The 20,272-nt window shown below is 45.7% G+C and overlaps 1 protein-coding gene across 1 annotated transcript in view; it reads left to right on the top strand.

Annotated features, from left to right (window-relative positions):
• The window catches only part of ADGRG4 (adhesion G protein-coupled receptor G4), a 1,571,349-nt gene that overhangs the window by 1,444,197 nt on the left and 106,880 nt on the right, over positions 1-20,272 (top strand). The gene's annotated exons all lie outside the window — the stretch shown is intronic.

Raw genomic sequence — 20,272 nt, 5'->3', positions numbered from 1 at the left:
ATGGAAGCATTGAAAAGTGGTGTTTAAGATGAAAGTAGAACAGATTTAAGCATGGAAGAAATTACACCATTAGCACACTTATGTAAGCAACTGCCGAAACATGAACCCAAGCTTATGAAATATAGCACCGAGCGGGTTAAGGGAGCCGCCCACAAGATGTTTATGCCGTGGCCACAAAATGGGTCTTTATCTAGAGCCGTCTTACAGCATATGATGACTTACTTGCATGCCACATATACAGGAAAAAAACTAGAGAAACGCCTTGCTGTTCTAGAACTTTGGAAAATGTTCGAACAGTCGAAGGAAGAAGAGCCACCTGCTGACTGGATATTAAACGTATGCACGGAGGGGGGTGAGACGCCTACCGTGCCACCTGCCCCGCCTGAAACAGAAACAGAGGGAAGTAAGCCTGAGGGACTCTACCCATTAAGAGAGCTTAAGGCAGGCACCGGGTATAGCAACCCAGCATATGAGACACCTATGTACAGTAGTGACGAAAATAAAGGGAAGGATCAGAACCAGAATCTTTCATCCGCAGTCCCGAGGGACAAGGAGAGACACGATGATGAAAGGAAGGATCAGGCACAGAATAGTGCATCCCCCGATAAGGAGAGAGAGGGAAAGAAATGGAAAGGAAGTGAAGACAGAACTGATGAGATAGCAATTACAAAAGACGAATAGATGGGATTCGATGGGAAAGGAAGTGATGATGTGAGACCTAAAGAGAGGTTAGATGAGACACAGAGAAAGGAGAAAGAAAAGCAGTTAGGGGATGAAAGGATAAGACGGAAGTATAGACTGAGGCGTGAACAGCTATATCGCGAAGAGCAAGAACAGCAGCTTGTTCGCAAACAGAGAGCAGTCTATGCCTTAGACAGACAGAAACAGCAAAGTTTAGAAGAAGAGCAAAGAGTATGTGACAAGAAGATAAGGAGACGAAGGGAAAATGAACGTAGAAATGAAAGGAGAAGGGAAGAAGATAAGGTCAGAGAAGAGGCGAGGAAGCGCAAAGAATTTGATATTGACATTGAACGTAAGTGTAGACAGAGGGCACGCAATCTCGAATATTTGGAGCGGGAAGTTAAAAAACCTGATCCTGTTGTAGAATGGGAAGACATTGAAGAATTCTTTCCTGTGTACGACTCAGTACCAGGCACGACCAGGGCAATTATTGAAGACAACTTCGATACCAGAAGCATCGGGGAAACGATCGATACAATATATGATGAAATGGGACTAGAACAAATATCCCAAAGGGGAAGGGAAGACGAGCGCTTGGAAAGCACTGAACTGTATGACACTGAGGATGTCACCCAAAGTAGTGGGAGCAGGAGACTGTCCCTGGACAGACTAGAAATCAGTAAAAACGATGATGACACAAGAAGTTGCGTGAATTGGGAACAATCAATGACTGACTCCGGAGATGAAATGGAGTGCGAGACAAATGAAGAAGGGAGACGGCATGAAAAGTGGCTCTCAAGGGACAAAGGGGTACGATGGTCGGATGCTAGTGAGTCCACACCGAGGACATCAAAGTCTGCCACACAGTTGGACTGGCATGATGGAACACCCCATGCTCAGAGGGGGTGTCGGCACCCGCCCTTACAGACAGATTGAGGACATTGCCAGGCAGACGGCGATGCGGGAATATTACCCCAGAGGTAGACAGGAGAGATATGAGAGAAGAGAAGGAAGACTGCACATTCCAATTTCTTCTACTAGAAAAGGGGGGAGCAAGACCGCAATATATTCCTTGGCCACACATGGATCGAGAAAACCTGAAAAACAAGCTTCCAATGCTGACATCGGGAGCCGAGAAGTGGATACATAAGTTAGAAAAAATGATCACGTTAGCAATAGGGGACATTAAAGGTCTCCTGATCGCCATACTTGGTGAGAGAGCAGACGATGTGTGGACACAGGCAGGGTACCCTGGTGTAACCATAATTAACACTGCTCACGACAGAGCGCCATTTAATAATTGCAGAGCAGCAGTATGGAAAGCACTACGAGTGCTGTACCCGGACATTTCCGATATGGGAGCTATATTGACTCGAAAAATGAAGGAGTCAGAAGATCCGTTGATTTATATCCAGAATTTCCAAGATGTGTGGTTGCTCGAAACGCATGAATTTTGGATGAAATCTATACCAGTGTTTTACCACATATTGTGCCAAGGGTTGCCAGAACCAGTGCAGAAACAGCTCAAGAAATTGGTAGGGGTTGAGGCTAAACCTTGGGCTGAAATACAGTTAACTATCGCACATTACTGTAGACTGTTACAAGAAAAGAATCAGAAAAAGGAGGCAACTCGAAAGGCTGAGGAAGCGAAGCTGGTGCAAAAGAAATGATCAAAGTATGCTCTCGAAGGAGCCATGCTAACTAGCCCAGCTGAACAGAACTTACAACAGGTGGCTAACCCACAGCAGAACAACCAGGGTAATGTAGTACTGTACCCGAGGGGAAGAGGATTTAGAGGAAGAGGGTGGCAAAGTAATCAAGGAGGTTTCCAAAGTAATCAAGGAGGTTTTCAAAACGTGCAAACGGGCAACTCAGATATGTCAAACGGACAAATAATCCAACACCACCAGTATGTTGGCTGTGTGGAATGAGAGGGCATTTGGCGCACACGTGCAGAAGTCAAGACGTGTGGCAGAATAGCCAAGGAATGGGAGCAGGCACAGCAAATCCACCTGAGATTTCACAACAGGGCGATGCACAGAATCACACAATGCAGCAGCAAGCACAAGGTGTGCAGCAAGGTGCGCAACAAGGGGTTCAACCCCCGAACATGGGGAATTTGCCACAAGGGCAATTTCAACAAGCACCAACGCAATCGTCTCAGGGCACAAACTCCGGAAGGGGAGGCAAACCAGTGAATGGAGAGAATCCACAAGTGTACAGTGGACCGAACTTATATATGAACTAGGACAGTTCACTGGGAACCCTGATGTGCTCTATCCTATCAGTGACACCAGACCTTAATAGGGAACCTAGGGTGAATGTCGTCATAGGGGGTAAAGATTATTCCTTCTTAGTTGACACGGGTGCAACACCCTCGTGCATACGAGAAGGCAAGTTTCCTTGTCCGGCGAGGCCATAGATTCTCAGAGTTTTACAGGAGCTCACAGTCGAGTTCCCTTTACAGACACACTCCCAGTCTCCGTAGGAGAGTGCGAAATGAATGTACCCTTATTATATTCACGTCAGACCCCAGTAACCATTTTGGGTCGAGACTTAATGACAAAATTCATGGAGGAGGGCATAGTATGCTCCACTCCAGGAATGCATTATTCAAACGTGTGCGAAATGATCTGGGCATACTCAGGACACATAGCCATGAGAACTATACCATGATGGCCCGAAGTTTTCGCATATGGCATGCTTGTGCTTATGGCAGGATTACCAGGCCTCACAGATAAAATCATGAGAACCCCTGATGAGTTCTTATTCAGACCCAGAATACCGATGCATGAAGAGGAGGGACAAGTATTTCCCTTAATGATACATGCTGTAGCCGTGCAAAGAAAAGTAGTATTGGTCGAAGGCTACGACGATGAAGGCAGAGGATTATCGCCATTGAAGAAGGGTATCGAGTGACTGACGTCACCGATGACGATCTGTTTGAAGAACAACCAGACTCAGAAGAGACAAGGGTGGAAGTGAGTCTCATATTTTGGGTAAAAATGATCAAAAGAGAAGTACCTCAGAGAATGATGTTGGCACTGATACGTCCGTAATACTTTGATGACGACATGGCCCAGGTGCCTGTCTCAGTATGGACTACAGGACCGTATGACGTAGGCCTCCTGAAGGGGGTGGGAGAAGTGAAAATTAAGCTGAAACCAGGAGCAATTTTACTGAGAGCGTGACAATATCCCATGTCCAGAGAGGCAGACGAAGGGATCGCAAAGACAATTTCCGCCATGATGGATCAGGGCATTTTAGTGACGACAGAGTCTCCCTGTAACATGGTGATTTATCCCATCAAGAAATCAAAGGGAGGGTCTTGGCGTTTAATCCAAGATTTAAGAGCATTAAATGATATTGTTGAAGCTGAATTCCCTCTCATCCCTAATCCATCTACAATCATATGTAACATACCCATCGAGCCAAAATATTTCACGGTGATTGATTTGAAAAACGCCTTTTTCTCAATCCCGTTGCACCGTGACTCTCAAGATCTGACATCATTCACTTTCCGACAAATGCGTCTGAAAAGCACGAGGTTGCCACAGGGGTACTGTGAGTCCCCGTCCATTTTCAATAGAGTCCTCCAGATGGACCTAAGCAATATTGCATTAGAAAGTGTCGTCTTGCAATATATGGACGACATATTGATCTGCAGCTCCACGGAAGAACAATGCAGACGCATTCTATTCAGCTATTGACTATACTGGCTGAGAAAGATTATAAGGTTGACAAGGAAAAGTTGCAATATTGTCAACAGGATGTGCTATACATAGGCCAGCTAATCTCACATGAAGGTAAAATGGTGACCCCAGAAAGGGACAAAGCCATTTTGAGCAAAGCTAAGCCACTCACGATAAGGCAAATGCAGAGCTTTTTAGGCCTATGCAATTATGTTAGAGCATGGGTCATCGATTACAGCTCATATACCAAGCCCTTGCTCCAGGCCCTGAAGAACGCCCAGACGACAAAGGAAAAGATTGAATGGACAGATGCAATGTAAAAGGGGTTTGCAGAACTCAAGAGAGCGATTTGTACGACTCCAGTTCTCGGGATTCCTAATTATGCAGAGGAATTCTACCTGTCTCGCACACAGATGGCAGCGTTATGACGGCAAAAATCTTGTTGGGGTACAAGCCCCTGGCATATTACAGTGGGAACCTGGACCCAGTAATGAGAGGCCACTTTCCATGCAAACAAAGCTTAGCTTCCACAGCGTTCGCCATAGAAAAAGCAACAACCATTGTGATGGGATGTTCTATGACGTTTACGTCGAACACTCATTATTCGCCATTTTAGAGAAACCAAAGGGTGCGTTGACATCTCAAAGAGATTCGGCCTATGAAGTGATTATATCTAATCCATCGATCAAAACAGTTTGATGTAAACCAGTGAACCCAGCTACTTTCATAGCTGAGCCAGTCACTGAAGGAGAGCCGATACATGACTGTGCAACCTATGAAGAATTCTATGATGAAATCCCCAGGGTGAAAGAAAATGCCATGGTGGGAGGAGAGATCATTTTTATTGACAGATCTTCGAGAATCGACCAAGTGGACAGAGATACACAGGCGTTGCCGTAATGAAACACATGGCAAACGGAGAATTTCGAATACTCGTCAGCGCACTGATACCATCTCATTATTCAGCGCAGGCTGCCGAACTATTGGCGTTGATACTCGCCATAGAGAATCACGCAGACCAGGAATTTATGGTGTACAGTGACTCCGCCTATGTGACGTCCATAGTGCATGCAGGGCTAGCACGATGGAAAAGAAGAGGCTACCTCCGAGCAGACGGCACACCAGTGCAGCATGCAGCCTTATTGGACAGGCTGATTAAGGCACTACAGCTCCCAGTTGGCGTAGCAGTTGTGAAATGCACCAGCCACACCAAAGGGACATATTTTGTGTCATGCGGAAACCACGCTGCCGACACGGAAGCCAAGTGCATGGCCTCCAAAAGTGAGACGGTCATGCAAGTGGAAGTGGTGTGCACCCATGAGAGAATGATGGTGGCACATACCACACCCAAAGCCTATAGTAATCTGGGGCAAACGCAACTAATGAAGCTTCAAGGGGAGGCACCACAGGATGAGACGAACCTATGGAAACGTCGAGGTGTTCTTTAAACCCCTCGGATGGATTATGGTGGCAAGACAGCACTGGTAAATCAGTAATGCCTGTAGCCCTACTAAAAATAGCATTGGAGCTATTGCATTACCCATTACACATGTCAAAAGAGAATCTAGCAGCAACGCTCGCAGAAGACTGGTTTATACTGAATTTAGCTGAGCATGTTGCATTCTTATGGTGAACTGCATAATCTGCCAGCAATTCACTGCTGGGCACACATTAAAAGTAGTGAGAGGAGTCATCCCCTGGTCAAATGGGCCTTTTCAGCACCTACATATCGACTATGTCGACATGATTCAAGTGTGCAACGGGTACAGGTACTTAATTGTAGTGGTGTGTTCATTCTCTAGATGGATAGAAGCAGGTCCATGTACACACAAATTCAGTCTTTGAGAAGATTAGCTTGTTGCTTGGTATAAAGCACAAGTTCTCGTCGGCGTATCATCCAGAAGGTAATGGGATCTGTGAGAGACTCAACAGCATGCTAAAGAAAAGGATAGCCAAGTTGAAGCTTACTCTAAAGAGGGGATGGTTGCACTGCCTTCCACTGGCATTGTATGCTCTTCAGAACCAACCAGGCCCCAACCATCATCTTACGCCGCACAAGATAGTCACAGGAAGGAGAATAATACTCCCCTAACCCCTATAGACAGAACTAGATGTGATGCCCAGCCAACCCGAGAGGTCATGGGATCCGAGTTGCAAAAATATCTGAACTGCATGACATCCAGTCTAACTGTAATTTCAGACCAACTGCAGCGATGACAAAAAAGGTGCAGCGCTGCACAAAACACAGCAGGAGACACTGAAACAGACTCAGTTCAAGGTCTACGTGTTCCACTCGTCTTTCCTGGAGATGCGGTATTAGTAAAAAAACACACGAGGAAGAGGTGGGACGAGCCAAGGTTCAATGGCCCTTTCATCGTAGAAGACTGCACTCCTTCAGCTGTAACACTGCAGGGCAGGAGAGAATGGATTTTTCTCAATGACATTAAGCCATATATCGGAGAAAGCTCTCTAGCTGCACCCCACCGCGAAGAGCCCCCAGACAACGGGGAAGAACCTCAGCACGTGCAGACGAGATCTATGTCGAGGAAGAAGGATGCATGAGTAGCAAAGCAAAGACAAATAACCCCTTGTGCAAGTTGTGGCTTAAACTGGACATTTCCCCTAAGCAGAAGGGGATAAGGACATAAACGGACACTGTGTGCATCCTAGTTGCAGGGTAAGGAAGAAAATTGTGCAGTTAAGCCACAACACGTTGGTTGACACAAACTTGTAAGCCTAACCACACTTAAGGTTGTTGAGAAACAAGACTCTAACAAACATTGATCAAGGACATTTACCTTAAGTGCTAAACACAGTATCCTGAATCATCAAATATCAAGACATTGTTGGCAGCACTTATGGTGTCCCCCAGCAGAAACATCACAAAGGACGTACTCATCTACTTTCAGTTAGTATTGGTATCATATCCTTCGCTGGTAGGGAGGATTACCAGTGTCGCAGACTTTATCCAGGATCCTGCCAACAAGAAAGTAATCTGGCAACTACTTAATGTCATCGTGGAAGCCTTCATTGGATTGCCTGATTAGTGATAAGGACACAAATGCTTCCACCACAGGCGATTATAGATGAACTAGTCAATGCGCTTTTCTTTCGCATCATAGAAGAGTGCCCAGCTATTGTTGGGAGAACCACAGACACTCTCACGTTTATTTGAGATCCAGCAAACTCTGAACATTTGAGCCAGCTGTGGACCAAGCTAAGCTATTTGGTCGCAATCCACGCGTCCGGAAAGTGCAAGCATTGTTTATGTCAAGGGAAAGGCCTGTAATCCTGAACCCAGCAAGGCAGGACAAATGTCCCTGTCACCCGAAGACAGCCGACTGGCACACAACATCCTCTTCCGCCTAGTCACTGACTTTCCAGAAATGGTGGGGAGACCTATTGAGGTTGACGTCCTCACATTCATCAGAGATCCAGCTAATGTCGCACAGATAGGAACGCTCCTCCATGGCATCATGCTGCAAGTGGAGCTGTCCAACTTTCAGAGAGATTATATGAGGAGATTCCAGTGAAACCTTCCGCTGAGGGACAGATCGAGGGAACCGAGGGAAGCACTTCATCTTTCCGCCAAGGGACAGATCGAGGAAGCTGAGGCAAGCACTTCATCTTTCTGCTGAGGGACAGATGGAGGGAGCAGAGACAAGAACTTCGCCCTTATTTGTTTGATTGCCATTATTCCCAATTCTTCACATTGAACAGTGTCCAGCATGTCCTCAGGACTGAAGCTGATTAGGGGGGTGGACGGGGAACTCACCTACTTTGAACATGCACAGTAAAAGTGACTAGTAGAAGTGTTAGTCTAATCTATTTTTCCATAGTCCAGCAAGGATACTGTTACGCTCACCTGGCTCCCACAGAGGCATCGATCGGAACTGGACAGCTGCAGTCTCCACCAATGTGACGCGTAGGGCCGAGATGACGGACTGGACTGGCCCACCTAGCTTCGTTTGCTTGGCCCTTAGGAATTTTCTTCTGCAAATGGAGAAAGGGCATTAACCACCCGTGGAGTTGCGCGTAAATCCCCCCACCCCCGCTGTTCTCCCCACAGATCACCTTTGATGTCCCCTCTTAAAGTCTCACCTGATGGTTTGAAAAGATGAGCTCTCCATCCTGCATTGAGCGCAGGGGCGCGTTGATAACCAGTTGATGCAGTGGCTCGAAGGAATTGGTGAGTTCCAGAACAATATTGACTCCGAGATTCCTGGCAAGACGCCGTAAGTATAAAGTTCGTACGAGTTCAAATGCCTGACTTTCACTCTTGCCCGATTCCTTGCAGGTTGCAGCTTGACCCTAATGAAAAGTTCCTTGTGGAAACCGGTAGTATTCTGGTAAGGATTTGTATTTTCCAACACAGTTCGATAAAATAATGTCAATATGTAACCTGTTGCTTTCTCCCTTATTCAGGCGCTGAGAGAAAGTATGAAGTCTCGGGGATTAATACCTCCGGCGGTAAAATCAGGTAAGTCTATTGTGGTAAAGAGGTTTCCCCTTGTTAGTCCCTTTGTTTCACATTGCTGTCCTTTTGTTTCCCCTTAGGGGCCGGGGTTCGGCGAAGATGCAGTGGAAGCCTCGCCGACCCGTGAAGAGGAATAGTACCCCCGGTGGTAAAATCAGGTAAGTCTATGGGGGGGTAACTAATATTCCTCTGTGTATTCCCTTGGCTCACCTTGCTGTTCTTGTCTGCTCCTTAGGTGCCGGAGTGCGGGGGGAACATGCAGGAGAATGTGGTGGAATGTGAAGATGCTGCGAAGGCCGGTGAGTTCAGCGCGGCGCTGCAGCAGGCGAGGCGACGAGCATAAATTAACTTCTTTCTTCCAGCTCGAAGGCGCGATGGATCGGGAATTCAGGTAAGGATCAAAGGTATTGCTCTTGTTCTAACCTTTTCTCCTTCTTTCTCCCTTTTTCTAGGAGCTCCAAACTCGAGACGGGCGTGGCAGAAGGCATGGTGAGCGTTACGCTGCTGGATGCAGAATAACGCGAAGCGTGTGCTGCTCTTCGGTCGTGGTTTAAATAGCCTCCAAAGTAGTCCCAGGTAAGTATTCCTCCTCAGCCCCGCCCGAGTAAAAAATAGTCCCTAAGTAAAGTAGTCCCTTCCAAGCCTCTTTTGGCTTGGAGCTCTTGCAGCATGGTCTGCATCAGGTAAGTTTGCAGCATGGTCTGCATCAGGTACATTTTAATCTATGAGCCTGGAGCCTATGGCGCCAGGAGTGACTCTCCATATGAGCCTGGCGCAATAGGCACCAGGACTGGACCCAAATAGCCCCTAGCAGGGGTTGTTGGACTTGCTTAGGATAACTTGATGCCTGCTTCCGGGGTTGCTGGACTTGGTCTGGGTCCCCGGGGGTAGGCATCATGACAGATACTGCATCCTGCATCAAGAGACAATCGTCACCTGCAACAGGGCTGACACTTGTGAAGCACCAGACACTTTATGATACAAACTGTTCGGGAACAATATTAAATTGGGGAAAAAGAATAAACATTGACATTTTGTTATGATCGAGATGGGGGCCCAGAACAGTAACCTGGTCCTCCCACAAGCAGAGGGGCACCCTCACTTCACTGGAAGGAAATGCTGTCGGTTAACCTACCGCACTATCATGTAGCTATGCATTGTGTTTATCATTATTTTGCTGTCATTAATAATCAGAACTGCATTTTTTCTTGGTGCACGAAGCGTTCCAATTTCAGTGCACCCATCTGATGATGTACGCATGAGTCCAACAAAAGCACCCAGACCATATATACTTATTCCAGTCCCGAGAAAATCTGATGGTAAAGTAAATGAACTGAAAATGAATGTAATTAACAGTGACACATACACACTTGAGATAACGAATGAAGAGAAAAGCTGGAGACAGGGTCAGCACGGAATGAATGAAAACATAGCACTGACAACTACACACACACTCTGAATGCACATGAACCAGGGCAAGTGTCAATGACCACAGAACCTCAAGCGAAGGCAACAGACAGCATGAGACTGTCTACCGAACAATCAGTCCCAGAAAATAATGAAAGAGACCGAAAGGGATCGAGAGAAAGGCCAATGAAAGAAGACTTAACAAAAGCCCTTAAAAAGACAGAAGCGGCTGTAGGATAATTCACTGCAAAGACACAAATGTTAATAGATCATTTATTCCCGTTTGTAGCCAGAGCTACAGACGGAACTGAAAAGTAAGACCGCAGAGACTGTACTGACAATCGCACAAGTCCCAACACAAGGAACAAGTACCAGGCCCACGATGCACCCATACACTGGGCCGGTGACAGGCTGGTGGCTGATAAAGGCACTTATAGAGGGCAAGGAAAAGAATGCAAGAAGAGGAGAGAATTGCAAAACTTCCACCTATCACTTCGATGCAGATAAAGAAACCTGCTCCACGGAACAGAATGCCTGAGAGTCCTCCAGCAAGGAAAAGCCACACAGATGCGTTTAGAGATGTAATTATAACAAACTGCAGGAAGACACTAAGGATCAAGAGGGGCCTGTATGAAGATAACAGTGAACTGAATGACTACCTTGAAAGCACAACACATCTAGGAAACAACATTTGGTACCAGCACATGAAAGAAGTTGGAAGAAGGAAATCAGAAGGAGAATGCTTCGTTTGTGCACTGCTACCGTACAACATGGGGAAATCCAAGATCTTCGTGGCTGTAGAAATTGATGTCCCGACAGCACACTGTCTTTCACACGTAGCAATGTGCAACACCAGAGGACAGTTTATGGGGAGAGACGCCTCATTGATATGGGCAACTGAGACAAATTACCCAGATGAAGATGATTATATACAGGACATTAAGATGAGAAACCGAGCCCATACTAGGAATCATCTGATTGGGGACGAGAAGCCTGGAGTTAAAGGAGCAGCAATCAGATGGGAAGTGATCCCAAAGCTAAATGTCCAAGGAAAAACTCCAGAAGAGGCAAAAAATTGGAAGAACAGAGGCCAAATGCAGATTTGGGGAACAGTGCTTTCACCAGACGGATGGGAGGAAGGAGTGGTGATCTGCCGAGCATGGATGGTCTTTGGAGCCTATAAGGAAGCAATAGAGAACTTGCAGAGGTTGTGCAAACCTTTATGGCCGAAACTCACAAGATTACTGAAATGGGTTGAAGACAGAGGAGGACCCCTGCAGGTGTGCCACTGGAAAGCTGAAATTGTACTTCAGGAACAATGGCACGAGGAAGATGGGAGAGAATCAGAACTGTGGACGAATTTTTGAGGCTCCAGGAATGACGCATGGAACCGCAGTAATTATGGATCATTATTGGGCATGTGGATCCAAAGCATACATAAGACTGCCGAAAAACGGGGTAGGCATATGCACAATAGTAAACATCCACGTTCCTGCACAAGTGATCCCGGAAAGTGACCTGAATATTGACAGGTTCACGAAAGCAGATGCTCACTTGAGGAAAAGGAGTTCTTTGGAACTGGTTTTCCGAAGGAAGAGAGAAGATTACTTTTCTGCCAAATCAGAAGAAGCATTATATGCATTCCCGTATGAGCACAGGCTCTTCAGCCTCACCTCATCAGTGTTCACAACGAACATCATGCCAAGATTCCAGGTTGGAGCAAATACTAAATGGTTGCAAATCACCAGATGGGAATTACTGCAAACCATCAACTCGACAATAAAGGGATTCAACGCAATCAAGGAAGAGTTAAGAGCAATCCGACTGATGCCTCTCCAGAACAGATATGTACTTGATATGATCACAGCGATGGATGGAGGATTTTGCGCAAAAATTGGAGAATCATGTTGCACATTTATACCGTCGCATGACGAAGAAAATGAAACCTTAACAGAAGCCATAGGTATGCTGACAAACCTACAGAACCAGATGATCGATGAAACCGACGAAGTTAATGATGACAGCTGGTTTGGAACACTATTCTCATGGGTCCTACAATGGATGGCAGACATATTAAAGTTTCTGGAAGCCCTGCTTTTGATGATACTATTAGGATTTTGTGTTATCAAGATAATTATCTCACACTGCCAGAAAACTGCGAAGAAAGCCATAGGGATGAAGATCATGATCGATGTCAAACCAGGATGGAAGCCCAGAGACCTGACTGATGAAGAAATAAGAGAATGTGTGAAGGCCAGCGAATATGCGGCAGAAGGAACAAAATGTGTGTATCCCAGGAAAAGAAGAAAGTACGGAGGAAAATGGATTTATTGTAGCCCAAATGGACAATGCCAGCTAATGACCTGGAACAAAGATGAACATGTAAAAACAGCAGGAAGTTTGAAAGGAGTGATGAAAATGGGGACTCCAAAGAGACACTCCGTCACACCATCATGTACAAACCCAGAAGATGAAGAAGAAATGAATACAGAAGAACCAAGTGAGGTGAACCCAAAGGAGGAAGCAGAAGTGGTTGATGAACCGACCAGAGGGGGGAGTGTAGAGATGGTCCCAGATATGACCTGCACCCCAGCCACCCATTTTGAAATACCAGGAACAAACTCGCCGAGATATGTGACATATGAGGAGCAAATAAACCAACAGAGCCACACTGGGGCTCTGCCCAGGGCCCATCAGAAGAGCAATACCTGTTTAAGTGCCAATAGCCAGACAACCATGGGCAGCACAGTACCCATTGAGACAGCGGTACCAACAGCTAACACGACATGAAGACTACTTTCAAACTGTCCGAGAAGAGACCCACAAGGCCTTAATCGAAGGTGAATGGTGACGAGGCAAGGGCCCGGACAGGCGTACAGATAAACGAAACAACAACCAAAAAGATGACACACTAAGACGAAACACCATGGATAGGATATCACAGACATAGAAGAAGAGTCGATGTCGAAATATAAAGAAACGTAACCATAAAGCAGGATGAAAGTATGCAACTAGCTAACGCCTGTACATAGGCTTGTAACGCAAGAAGCTAAGAAAACAGTGTGGCTTGCTATGCTTAGTAGAAGAATAGAGCGGCAAGCGCCAACTATATATATCTACCTCAATGAAGCACATTACATAAGTGCAGTCCACTCTACATGAAAGCAGAATTAAGCCCGGGATGGTAGGGGTCAAACAGGCCAGGATTCATATACCAGCACAAAGCCAGATGAAAGAACGGAATCGAAACTTGGCAAGAAGCAGCTCATACCTAGGAATTCAAAGTCAACCCAAGGAAGGGAGGAGAGCGGCAATTACGAACAGTCGAACCTTCAGAGCATAGCAGCCTTCCCGTGAAGGTCGAGATAAGGAGGCCCAGGCAGGTGGCGAGGACGAAGAGAGAATCAAATACGCAAATAGATGGAAAATGAAGAAGCTTCACGGTGTACTGACACGTGAACAGCCAAGCGCGAAGAGGTACCAGCGTCTGATGTCACCCAAAACCAGAGGATGCCATAACTTTTCCCGATAAGAAGTTACAGTCTCGAGGCCATCCTCAGCCAACTAATTGACACATAGCTCTAAAGTACTGATTGATGGAAGGGAGGCAGGGTGAATCTTGGGGCATGCCGCATCGGGGTAACCATTCTGCATGCTGCTAATTAAAGTGGAGATTTATGCCTAGGGGTGTAACCGACCCAATCACATGGAGTAAATAATCTAGGGTCCTATAGCTAGTATAACCAATGAGACGTCGTACTTGTAATGACGTCTAGCATGAGTGATGTAGAGGGATGGGCATAGACGCCCACCCGATAAGAGTTTTCCAATCCTCACACCCCGGTACCATATACAGATATAGTACCTATACTTAAGTTACCTTTTCCAACCAATAGACTTGCATGACAAACCTTCGAGTGTTACACGTCAATGAGGACGAATTTTGCCTATAAAAATTGCTGTTTGAATGAAGATTTTGGAAGTTGAAGCGAGACGGGCGATCGCATCACTGATGGTTTCCTATTGTTTCCCTGTTTTTTGTACATGTCATTGAACGGACTTTCCTTTGCCAAACCATTTGAGTTGTCCTTATTGATTGGTGTTGGAGTAAGAGAATCCTGCACCCCATCCACCTCAAGGTGCAGCTATCTCGTCTTAAAGTACTCGAGGGTGAGCTCTGATTCCATGGGCCCATCGGAGGTCACTCCACCCTCCTGTACACCTGCCAGGCTCAGGCAGGCAAGAGCCGCAGCAGGGTCATTGCACAGCACAGGACACATCGGTGTGCACCCTGTATTTTGTTTTTTACATGCATTGAAATAATAATATATTGGACGCTCTCCGAGTGGAGCACCTGCGGCCTGCCAGCTCTGTGGGAGCCAACGAGTGGGTGCTCCAGGCACCAGGGTGGAGCCAGGGGCAGTTACTGCTCCCATTGCCCTCCCTGACTCCGCCACTGGTCACCGCAGTAAATGAAGAGAGTGGCGTGAGCCCACCAGCTCAGAGCTGGCGACACCATTGCACCATGCATTGCCACAACTGACTAAAGCGAGCCACAGGCCTCTTCTATCTGTAGGCCTGGCCTTCCGGGCACTGATCTGCCATTTGACCCTCAGCCACTCACAGTGACTGAAAAGGAGGGCTCTGTGGCAACTGTCTGGTACGGACTGCTGTCCACAATGAAGCACTCATCGCACTTCAAGCAGCTCGAGAAAGAAAACATTCTTCTTTCTTCCGAATGGTGATCGCTCATCTACGTTGTCGACCTGATGCACACAAGTGATGACCATTCAGAGGAATGAAGAACAACACTGCAAAAGAGAACAACGCCACCACGTCGGTGTGCACCCAGTATTTTCTATTACATGCATTGGAAAATTCACCTTCAGAACAGATCTTGGATGAGTGCTGAGACAAGCAGCTCTTCCTCAATATTCCAAATCAAGTTGGTGTCGTCTTGTTCACTTCCGGATGCATGCCCGTGGTCAACAAGGTAAGGATGCAAACCCTCAGGTGATAGAGAAATATATGAACTCAGCTCCCATTCACAGTATCGTGTTTATTCGGAAGTTTGATGGCCACTCGATCACTGGTGTCTTTAATATTGTTATCCCCATCGTTCCCACAAGTGTGGATTTAGGCTCCATTCAGATGCTATGGTCAAATAGGTAATTCACGGTTTTGCAGATGTATTCCCTATTCTTCGAGGTAGGCCGCATGCCTGACCAAATATCGCAACATCTTCATGCCACTCAATCTCTCACAGGAAGGATGTTGTGCTCGGTACTGGATTGACCCAGAAGACTCTAAAGGCATTCTGAACCGACATTTAAGGCATACCATGAGGAAAGCCGTACCACATGATGACAGTAGCTGTCACTCATTCATATCCAAAAAGAAAACACACAGCCTTTGGATCTGTTATCAACTCACACTGCCCAGCATCTGATATCAGAAAATGACTTTAAACCAATCCACATATCCCATAAAAAATCAGAAATCATGTCCTTTATTCTAAAACATCTCTGGATATGAACTTTCTAATGTCTTGATCATATGAACACCTTTTGGCATGATACTCATTTTAAGGCAGTTGATCTGAGGCAGTTATTACATATTCGAAGTACCCATCTATCCCGGACCTTTTTCACTTTTGTCGATAATGGGTCTTGGATTGCCTGAGCTATGTTCTTGCCTCCCCTTGGGAATACCACACCCACATAGTTAAATGAGGCATCATTCCACTTCACCAGCCAAGCATCAAAGGCTGACATCCTACAGATTCTAGGAAGCGGAAGAACTTCCAACTTCTGCCAATTAGCCTGGCACGGTTGCATAGTTGTCAATTAGTCTGGGAGGATAGCTGTGAATCAACGCTTTTCTTGGAAGCAAGACAACGCAGAGCAACACAGGTTCGAATCCCAGTCCCTTTCTTAGATACTGGTCTCCGGTGGCACGTAATAAAAGATTAATTAATGAATCAGTTGTAAACATTTGGGTACTAACCGAAGAACTGGGTGGAATCCACCGCGTAAAGCCTGGTGCTCACTTCTTGCTCCTCACTGGAGCTAAATTCATTGATTTAAGTTGCATTGCATTCTTTATTTTTAATGCAGATGTCTCTTTTCATTTATGAAATCCTCAAAAAGAATTGTTCAAATAACTTAATTAATTCCTCTGTGAGTTTTCATAAAATAGCTGTGTTTTAATCACACATCATTTTTAAGGCGATAACAAGACTCTTGTTTTCGTGTATCTGGGCTATTGCCAATGCATTTCGGTGCCTAGCAACATCTTCAGGGCTACATTTTTCAATTTGCAACAACACAATAATATTTTCATCATCCACCAATTGCAATCGACATTGTGCATGTTTATGAACAATCAGACAATGCATATACATACCATCATTTTCGGATATCAAATAATTCATGTTCCGATATATAGTGGGACAAAAAGAAAGAAAATAACGACAATAATGTCAGTTTCTCTGTTAATGTGCACACACCACTCGAATACCCCACGTTGTTAAAAGCCGTAGTTAAAAGATCATTACGTTTTGACCTCAGCCTTTGTGTTTAGTGCCTTCCTCGCCTGTATCTTATCCAGTGCGGTGTATATCCTGCCTGCAACAGTAATAGGAATAGCGTGTGTTACTGGGCGTGTGTCTACGTGGGATTCCATCTTTTAAAAATGCCCTGTCTGCACGGTCCTTACCTCCTGTGTAGGTCCCCGCTGAAAACTCACCGAGGAATTAATGAAGTCATTTGAACAATTCTTTTTGAGGATTTGATAAATGAAAAGAGACGTCTGAATTAAAAATAAAGAATGCAATGCAACTTAAATGAATGAATTTAGCTCCAAGGAGCAAGAAGTGAGCACCGGTTTTTCGGTTTTTGCATTATTGAATATAGCCCCAGTGTCATAGGGCTATTTTGAGCCTGTGAGCTCCCTAAATAAACCCAAATATAGAAAATTCTCTATATGATTAAACCCTTTTTTTGAAAAGAATCACGTGGTGCCTACCTTTTTCCCCTCATCAAACAATTGGGTACTGACATGTCTGGCTCCCAGAAAAAGAATAGGGCATCTTCGGAAAACAAGTCCTTATGATGACTGCTTCGCCGCTGCACAAAACTACAGACTCCTGATTGCATATCCTCCTGAGAATCATTTAAATGACCAGCTGAATATACAGTGGGTAAAAGGGACATTCCAGTCACGCCCCCTTCCAATGCTGACCATCTCTAATATCACTCCTTTTACAGTTGCCTGGGCTTCTGGTCTGCCATACAGAGAGTGCATATCTCCCAAAAATAATCCCTAAGCCCACACCCCTGTGCAGACATCATTGGACATGAATGCTCATGCAATGTCATCAAATTATTTTTCCATGTCCAATGTAAGCACTGCAATGTGTTCCTCCTCCTCTTCTTTGCACAGATGTTGCAGAATAACGCAGCCTGTTGTTCTTCCTCACTTGACTTACATTGTTCTCACCAAACTATATCTGCCTTTCCTTTATTCACATGATCTATTCAAGGTATTATCTCCTCCTCGGTTATATCTGCATCCAGTGTATTTCTTCTCCCTTCCCAGACTTTGTAGTATCCCAGACATGAGTCAAATGATCTCTCAAGCTCCCCTACCTTTCCTTAGTACAAGTCCTCATAAAAACCTCTTCAATGCCAGCCTGTCTGCCCATGACACTAATGTTTCTCCACTGTCTCTCAGACAAACTACTGTTGAAATGTAACTCTGCTTTCTGTGCCCATACGCCAACACCTTACATATCTTCTCTCCAGGCTGCCAAAAAGTTTGTTTTATTCGAAAAAGTAAATCCAGTATTTGTAAGTGTACACCTTAAACTTGGCACGGCGTACATTTGCTTCAGTTGGAAAATGTTCGTATTCATCCTCTGGCTTTCTGAGCATTAAATCATTCCCCAATAATATAAATTTAAATCGATGTGTATGGTACACAGGGCCTTCTATGGTGTTGGAGCCGAATACCTGCAGGCAACATTTCCTCAATACCCACCAACTTGTGTCCTCCGTTCTCTAGCGACCTGTCGATTGAGGGTACCCCGTTTCAGATTTGCTCATAAAGATGGCCGCGCATTTTCAGTAACAGCCGCTAAGGGGTGGAATAATCTGCCTCTCCCCCTGCGTGAGACTATCGACCATCTCACCTTCCGGCGCAATCTGAAAACCTGGTTGTTTAAATAATTCTCTGCCCTCTGTCTGCTTCTTTCCAGTTCCCCTCTCTCTCTAGCGCCATGATACCTCCGGGTGTAGGTGCGCTAACATAACAATCATAGGCGCATTTTTCTTCTTTTTATGCAAGGCAAAGCTGATTATCTTCCCACTCACATGTGCCTTCCTAGGGTCCCAAGCTAGGCCAATGTCAGCCATGCTGCTCATGTTTACTTCCTAACACTGGTCCCCACCATGGCATTAACAACTTCAGCTTTCAGGAGTGAAACATTAAGGAGCAAACGGCTCTTCTTCCCTCTCTGGTCCTTGGGGGCAGGGAGAGTGGTGCGTGGATCTGTCCCCACAACCTCATTACAAGTTTGGCAGTGCAGGAAGAAAGTGGCAGTAATTCCGTTGCTGCCACTTTTCCCAAACTGCCAAATTACACGTTTTGGCACAGTTGCCAATGACAGAATTACCGAGTGGTAACTCTGCCATTTTTTGGAGCCAAAAGTACCACTCAGTAATTCCACTGGTGGTAATTCTGCCAAAAATCCACAAAGGAGTCATATGGGCTCCATAAATGGGGAGGAACACTGCGCTCCCACCACTTGTAATCCTGTGGTAAACTCATGGGACCAAGTGGCGGCAACGTTAAATGATTTTGCCGGTATATTGGTGGATTTACTGCCAAAATACCGCAAAAAAACACAGAATGAGGCCCAAAGTGTACTAATGAGTGTAAACCAGACTTTCATTAAAGCAGAGGGCTGGGGTGAGTTGTGAGTGAGCGTGTTGGGGGCTCTTGAATAATGATTTACGGGGAGATGAGCATGGGCTCGAATTATTTGCGCTGTTGGTAGAAGCTATGCCGATGAGTGCAAAGTATATAGGGTAGCATTTTCTGGGCGGTATTCAGGGTGCATGATATTGCTGCAACCAGCCTGCAGTGTTTCTAGAGTAGAATGCTTGTCTGCATTTCCCTGACAGCTACACCCATGTAATTGCCGGTGGCCATTTCAGTGGAAAATTAAGCTTAAGAATGGCAGATTGCACCACTGGGTTTAAATTAATGCATTCAGTCAGAGGTAAGTATATATTTTGCATCTTCTGTACAATGGTAGGGCTGTATGGTGGCAGCTGCAGTACTTATGTTTACAGCTTACATATGTTGTAACCAATAGAAAATGGTTGCCAAAGTTTAAATGGTGCAATGTCTGATGTTATTTCATTCAGTCAAAACATACATTTCCAAGAAGACCCAAGCAGAATGGTACCAGCTTGCAATGTTACTCAACGTCAAGCCTTTCATCCCTGTGCCGAGCTTCTGAATAGTTGTCCAAGCCCTGTTCATCTTCCATCTAGACCGTGGCAAGAGCCTACTCGCACGTGTTCCAGATGCCGCCTTAGCCCCTCTGAAAGTCACCCAGCATGCTGCAGCACACCTCAGCACAGGACTAAGAAAATTCAAACCCCCCCCCACCCTCAATGAGCTGCATTGGTTACCCCTTCAAATAAGCATCATGTTCAAGACAGGCTGCATCACCTACAAAGTGGTCACACCCAAAACACCTCCCTCAGCAAACTCAGCATCTCCAGAGGCCAGTGCAGCACCAGAACCAAAGCATCTCCCTACTGGAAACATAGAACTGCACGGGGGTGTGGGGAACAGGAACAAAGCCTTTTCTTGCTATGAACGCTGTCCCTGGAACAAAGTATCCATGAAGATATGACTTGGCCCTCAATCCTATACTTCAGGAAGGACCTAAAGACACTACTATTCAAAGAACATCTCACCAAACACTGATCACTCCAACCAA

The sequence above is a fragment of the Ambystoma mexicanum genome, chromosome 5p (genome assembly GCF_040938575.1).
Source record: "Ambystoma mexicanum isolate Mex_15411 chromosome 5p, UKY_AmexF1_1, whole genome shotgun sequence".
NCBI lineage: Eukaryota > Metazoa > Chordata > Amphibia > Caudata > Ambystomatidae > Ambystoma > Ambystoma mexicanum.
Note: the sequence above shows the minus strand (reverse complement) of the source record. Positions and strands in the feature narration are given on the sequence as shown.